Here is a 6,462-nt window from a genome sequence, read left to right as displayed (position 1 = left end):
TTTTATTATCATCCTCTTATGGCTTTAGAATTATCTTCACAGACACCACATTCATTTAGTAAGGGCAGTTGAGGTCACGCTTAGACAACTTCCTCATATTTATATATATTCACCCCAGAAGATAAATGTGGGCAAAGGGGAAGGAGCAGATGGAGTTGGGGTGGGGGGTGTGGGAGGGGACAGGGGAGAGAAGGGAACAGAAAACTCAGAACGGGACACCAAGCAGAGTCAGAGGGGTAGCAGATGGTGTCCAGACACATGGTGTAGGGGAAAGGGCCTTGGAAATGAACCCAGGGCTCCTGGCTTCCAGGGCTGCCTCTGACATCACACTATGTTGTGGAAAATGTATACCTAAAATGCACCCCCACATGCCCTCCTGGGATGCTGTGGGAAGGAGGTTTCTTTGTCAGCCTTCATGTGCCACAGAAATGGGAGGTAATAGGGAAGATCAGAAACCCATAGATGAATGAATGTATCGAGGATGAAAAAAGCATTAATAAGCACTTATTAGGTACTAAATACTAGAGTTACAAAGAGAAAAGGGAGTTCACACTCTAGCTGGGTGAAACCCCATATAGAGGAGAGGCCAATGGAAGGGTGGATGGAAAGGCCCAGTGGGTCCCAGGGTACACGTACAGGGCAGGTGAGAATTTCCCAAGGGTATTAGGGGATAGCAACTTAGTCAATCAGTCAGCATTTATTAAGCACCTACTCTGTGTCAGGCTCTATGCCAAGCACTGGGGGCTACAAAGAAAGGGGAAAGCCAAACAATTTGATCCTTTTGCTTTACAGATGGAAAAAAATAGAATGAATGAATGATAAAGCATTGATTAAGCACTTACTGTATTTGTGTTAAGTGATGGAGATGCTATGTCTTGCCTGTGCCCTTGTGAAGAGTGGTGGGCAAAGAGGATGGACTTGGAGAGTATTATCAAGTGGTGACTGACTCCTGCCATCGATGAATTGGTGGGTGAGTCAGGAATGCCAGTTAGGATGTGGAATGTCAGGACTGGGAGGGACCTTAGAACAGGGAATGTCAGAGCTGGGAGGGGCCTCAGAACAGGGAATGTCAGAGTTAGTCTGGGAAGGGGTAGCCTTAGGCCATAGAATATCAGACAAGAGTGTGACTTAGAATGTCAAAGACAGAGTTTTAGAAACTATCTAGTCTAAAATCCCTCCTTTTATGGAGGAGAAAACTTCAGGGAAGAGAATATCCTATCTCCTGACTTTCAGGTCAGCAGATCCACGTGGAGAATCACCTGGAGGCACCACCTGGAGAGATTAGGTCCTACACCCTGGCAGTGTGGGTGAGACTACAGGGACAGGAGAATGCTGGACTCAGGAAAAGCCCCAAACCTTCTGTAGCCCCAGTGTCCCTTCTGACTGACTGACTCACTCACTCTCTGTCTGGGGCTTGGGTCAGAGTCCAGAGTAGGTCAGAGGTGGAAAGCTTCATCCAACTCGAAGCAACTATCTTGTACAGGACCCCTGGGGATGGCAGCAGAGGTTGGGGGTTAGGGAGTGGGGATAGGGGTAGGCACAGGGACAGTAGGATGGGGTGGGGGGACTAAATATCCCATAATTGCCCTGGCAGTTCTGTGAAATTTGTTTCGGGACACATTAGTTCCGGTGAATTTATTTGCCCAGCAGGGTGTCCTGAGAAATGATTTGCAATTAGACGGAACCCCAGTACCTCCCGCTGTGCTGGAAGGCAGAGACTGGCTTGGGAACACAGAAGGGGAGGATGTGTGGTTGAAGGGTTGTTAGGCACCTCGGGCCACAACAGGACCAGGGCCTCTGTCCAATGCCTCCTGGCATCGGCAGCTGAACTCAAGGGCCAGTCACAGAACTTCACAGGTGCTGGCAGCCAAAGGAAATCTCTCCCCTTTGGATGTACGACGAATCTTTCAGAACCTAGTCTTGCTCATCTTTCAGGGAAATAAGGGTTCACTTTTCCACAAGATCTGGATGGAGCATTAGACTTGTAGTCTGGGAATACTATGTTCTAATCCTGTCTCTTACACTTACTGCTAGGTCTATGGTCATGGGCAAATTCTTTAACTTCTCTGACCCTCAGCTTTCTCTTCTGTTAAATAAGGCTGGTGGTAACTGTAGACCCCACTCAAGGAATTGTTGTGAGGAGAAAGTGATATAAAGGATGTAAAGTGTTCTGCAGAGCTTAGAGGTCACCACCATGACCACCACCACTATCATCATCTTCATCATTACAGAGCCATAGACTGCTGGAGCTGGAAGGGACCTGAGAGACCATCTCATTCACCTCCCTTCATTTTAGAAATAAGGAAGTCACCCTCCTGCTCCATATGAAATACAGGGGGCTGTTTCCCTCAGAACCTGTCTCCTCTGAAGTTCATGATCCTTCCTAGATGCTCTAGGGTACTCTAAGGCATCTTTCTGCTCTGACTTTGTGATTTCATGGTGCATGATACATATCTGTTGGGTTTCTCTCTCTCTCTTTCTTTCTTCCTTCCTTCCTTCTTTTCTTCTCTTCCTCCTCCTCCTCTCTCTCTCTCTCTCTCTCTCTCTCTCTCTCTCTCTCTCTCTCTCACTCTCTCTCTTCCATTTATGACTTTGTATGTTTCTGACCTGGGATGGTTTGTCCCTCTTTAGGCAACCTGATGTACCACCCTCACCTCACCCGAGTCCTAAGGGCTCATCAGTAGAGAGTACACCTGATTAGTCCATTGTAGCTCAGGACTCCCCAGCTGAAGGGATCCATTATCCTCAAGCCTTCAGTATCAAGAATTAGAAGCATGAGCACCATTCCTGGCACTTCAGCCAGAGCTGGACCTTTCTCAGATGTCAAAGGAAATTCAGGAGAAGAGCTGGTGGCCATCTATCCTGTCTATTTTCATGCAGTGTACATAGAATCAGAATCAGAGAATATCAGAATTAAGAGGGACCTAACAACTCAGAATGTCAGAACTGGATGAGACCTTTAAGACTATTCATTTTACAGGAAAGAGGTTCAGATTGGGGAAGTAAGTGGCTTTCTCAAGAATGCTCCCAGTGCATTATTGAACCAATATCCAGAATATTATCCAGAAAAAGAATCTGGATTTCTGAGCCCTAGTCCTGGCTATTTCCACTAGGCAACACTATTTCCTTTGTGGCCTTGGGCAAATCACTCCTCTCTGAATCTCAGTTCTTTAATCTGTAACATAATGGGGCTGAACTAGATGTTCTAGGGTTCTGTAAGGCATCTTTCTGCTCTGACTTTGTGATCTTATGTTTTATGTATTTATTATATAGGGATAAGGACTGTACCTGCAATTTCATTGGTGTGGGAACTTCTAAGTGAGGAAAGGCTCTCCCACAATTCAGCTTGGCACCTTCTCTGTAAAATAGTCTTATGGAGCTCGACATTCTTATGGAGTGTCCAGAACACTGAGAAATTAAGTAACTTGCCCAATGTTATGAAACCACTACATGTCAAATGCAGAATTTGAACCCAGGTCCCATTGGCTTCACTACCAGCTCTCTATATACTACACCGTGTTATCTCTTTCTAATTTTTTAGACATCAGCAAAAATCCCCATCCTGTAGACACAGTTCCCAGAGAATACATTTTATCCCTCAGCCTGCTGCCTACAATGGCAAGTCAAATATCTCATAACAAGTGAGAGAGGGGAATGGAGGAAGAGATGTGTTCCTGGCTGCCTCCCTCCTCCTTCCCTTTCTTCTCCTCCCAATTGGGGAATCTCTGGCTGTAGTCACCATCAGTTGGCCCTGTGAGACTTGCCCTATCCCATGCTTTCAGTGGGTTTGTTTTTTTTTTTTTTTCCTAAGGCCCAGGACTCTCTCTCCCTGGTCCTTATCTTTGGTTGTCTTCTTGTGGAAGAAGAGATAAAGGTAATTCTTATGGCTGATTCTCTACTAGAGGCACCCATCCCCTTCCCCCTCTTGTAGCATCTCCCTGGCCTGGCCAGATAAAGGGTGAGGCCTAAGCACATGTCATTTTCTTTGTGTGAAATCAATATTCAGCAAAGTTTATCTACCCAACATAGCAGGAAGTGCTAATTTCATCCGCGTCAATTACTTTGATGAATGCTCATAATGCCCAGGGTGTGAGAACAAGATAAAAGAATTACTGAAATAACACACACACACACACACACACTCATACACACTCACACTCAAACACTAGCGTGCACACGAACATGCCTGGCTCTCAGGAAGGCTGTGACTGGCAGCTGCCACATTTTCTCCCAGCCGCTGAATATGCAAAAGCTCACAGGCAAGAGGGTGAAGGAGAGGCTATTGTTCCCTGGTGATTTCAGTTCATCATTCTTGGGTGAAGCCTGGAGAGCCCAGAGGTATATGCCTGCATGTTTTCCCACAGCCTCCGGGGGCCCCTTGTCTCTAGAAGAAGAGAGGGTGGTGGATAATAGGAGAGAGCCAGGGAATGGACCTCTGGTTTCATTGGCAAAGGGTACTCCTAGATAAAGAAATATCCCTGTACCAATGCAGGTTAGCACTTTCTCTGCAACTTAGAGCCTTATCTGGCTGCCTAAAGCAGTGAGAGTTTCTGTGACTTGCTTCTGGGTTCCACAGTCAGGATGTATGGAGCGCTGCTGGGATTTGAACTAACATATTATCTTCCTGGCTAAAAGGACAGTTCTCTATGCACTCACTGCTATATGGTTTCTTCTTTCTTTATTGTAATTATTTTAGTCAGTTAACTATGTACATACAAGATCTCTCTGTCTTTGTCTCTGTCTCTCCCCCCTCTCCCTCCCTCTGCCTCTCTCTTTCCCTCCCTCCCTCTCCCCCCTCTCTCTCATAGTTATATACATACATACATACATACTTATCTAACTATGTTCATATAAGATCTATGTTATCTCAAATTAATCTCAAAGGCAAGGTACTAGTAATAGGGTAGGAATAGATGGGGGCGTGGCGCTGGGGAAGGGAGCTGATAAAGACCTCTTGTGAAAGGTGAGATTTGAGCAGAATCTTGAAGGAGACCAGGGGAATCATGATATGATAGGAATATATAACATTTATATAGTGATTTAAAGCTTTGAAAAGAGCTCTTCATGGGTTATTTATTTTCTGTGATACTCACAACTATCCTGTGAGGTACATGCTATTATTATCTCTATTTTGCAGATGTGGAAACTGAGTTCTGGGGGCAGCTGGATGACACAGTGGATAGATAACCTGCCTTGGAGTCAGGAGGAACTGAGTTAAAATCTGACCTTAGACACCAGCTGTGTGATCCTGGGTAAGTCACTTAACCCCAATTGTCTCCCCCCCAATAATAATAATAATAATAATAATAATAATAATAATAATAATAATGGAACTGTGTTCCAAGAAGGCTAACTGTCTGACCTAGAGTCATTTAACTGTGCAGTGTCAGAGCCAGGATTCAAACTCAGGTCTTCTGAGCCCAAGTTCAATTAGGAGAACTAGCACCATAAGGCCAAATAAATCATATTGATAATAATTACTGCAGGAGCTCAGAGGAGGGAGAGATAGACTCTGGTCGGAGTGGTCTAGGAAGCCATCCTGGAGGAGGTAGGACTTTAGCTGGGATGTGAAGGATAACATAATGAGAGAGGGAAAGGTGAGGGAAGGGCATTCTGGACAGGGAAATGGACTTGGCATTCCTGGAAGAGTGAATGGGTCAGTCTTATTGGAATACATACAGAAACCAGTCTTGACCCTTAAGCTTCTCTCTAACACTACAATTATCTCTCTTGGTCTAGATATCTCTCCTTGAAAAAAACCCCAATATAAAGCCTATAGCTTGAAAGAACAAAATAGCTTGGAAGACAATTCAAGAGTTGGCTGATCACCCTCAGGGAGGCAGCATCAAGTATTGAAAAGACCATCACCCAGAAGACCTGATTGTTATCCCTGACTTGGAAAAAGGTACAGAGTGTGCTCGTTTGAATTTGTAGATGACACAAAGCTTGGAGGGACAGTAAAAACCATTGATGGCTTTTAGAGATTAAATTTAAAGATTGGAATGAAAATAAATTAAATTTAAATAAATAAATAAAAATTAAATTAAATTTTAATAAAAATCTCAGTAGAATAGAAGTCTGGGCTGAATTGAATAAGATGAAACTTGGTGTGAATAAATGCAAAATCTAATGCTTGGGTTCAAAAAAATGAATATCAAAAAATAAGATGGGAAAAGTATGGCCGAACGACAGTTCTGTAAAAAAAAAAAAAAAGGTTTGGGGATCTCAGTGGACTTCAAGATCTTAATCCATCAATCAATAAGATTTTATCAAGAGATTACTATATGCTAAACAGAGTGCTAAGGATACAAAGAGAAAACAAAAACAGTTCCTGCTCTCAAGGCACTTATATTCTAATGATGGAGAGAATACATACATACATACATACCTATAACGTTACTGTAAAATAAATACAGATTAGATGCTAGGAAGGCTATCTATATGGCACTTTCTGTGTTCCAG

At 43.9% G+C, this 6,462-nt stretch overlaps 1 long non-coding RNA gene across 1 annotated transcript; it reads left to right on the top strand.

Moving 5' to 3' along the window:
- The first annotated feature begins 3,930 nt into the window (after positions 1–3,930).
- On the top strand, positions 3,931–5,960 carry LOC138156542 (uncharacterized). The gene is made up of 3 exons (XR_011167176.1): positions 3,931–4,338; positions 5,138–5,252; positions 5,740–5,960. It is a non-coding gene; the product is annotated as an uncharacterized lncRNA (long non-coding RNA).
- Positions 5,961–6,462: the final 502 nt, after the last annotated feature.

Source organism: Petaurus breviceps, unplaced genomic scaffold (genome assembly GCF_028583685.1).
Source record: "Petaurus breviceps papuanus isolate PSGF00001 unplaced genomic scaffold, PetGlider_PUasm1.0 99, whole genome shotgun sequence".
Classification (NCBI taxonomy): Eukaryota; Metazoa; Chordata; class Mammalia; order Diprotodontia; family Petauridae; genus Petaurus; species Petaurus breviceps.
Note: the sequence above shows the minus strand (reverse complement) of the source record. Positions and strands in the feature narration are given on the sequence as shown.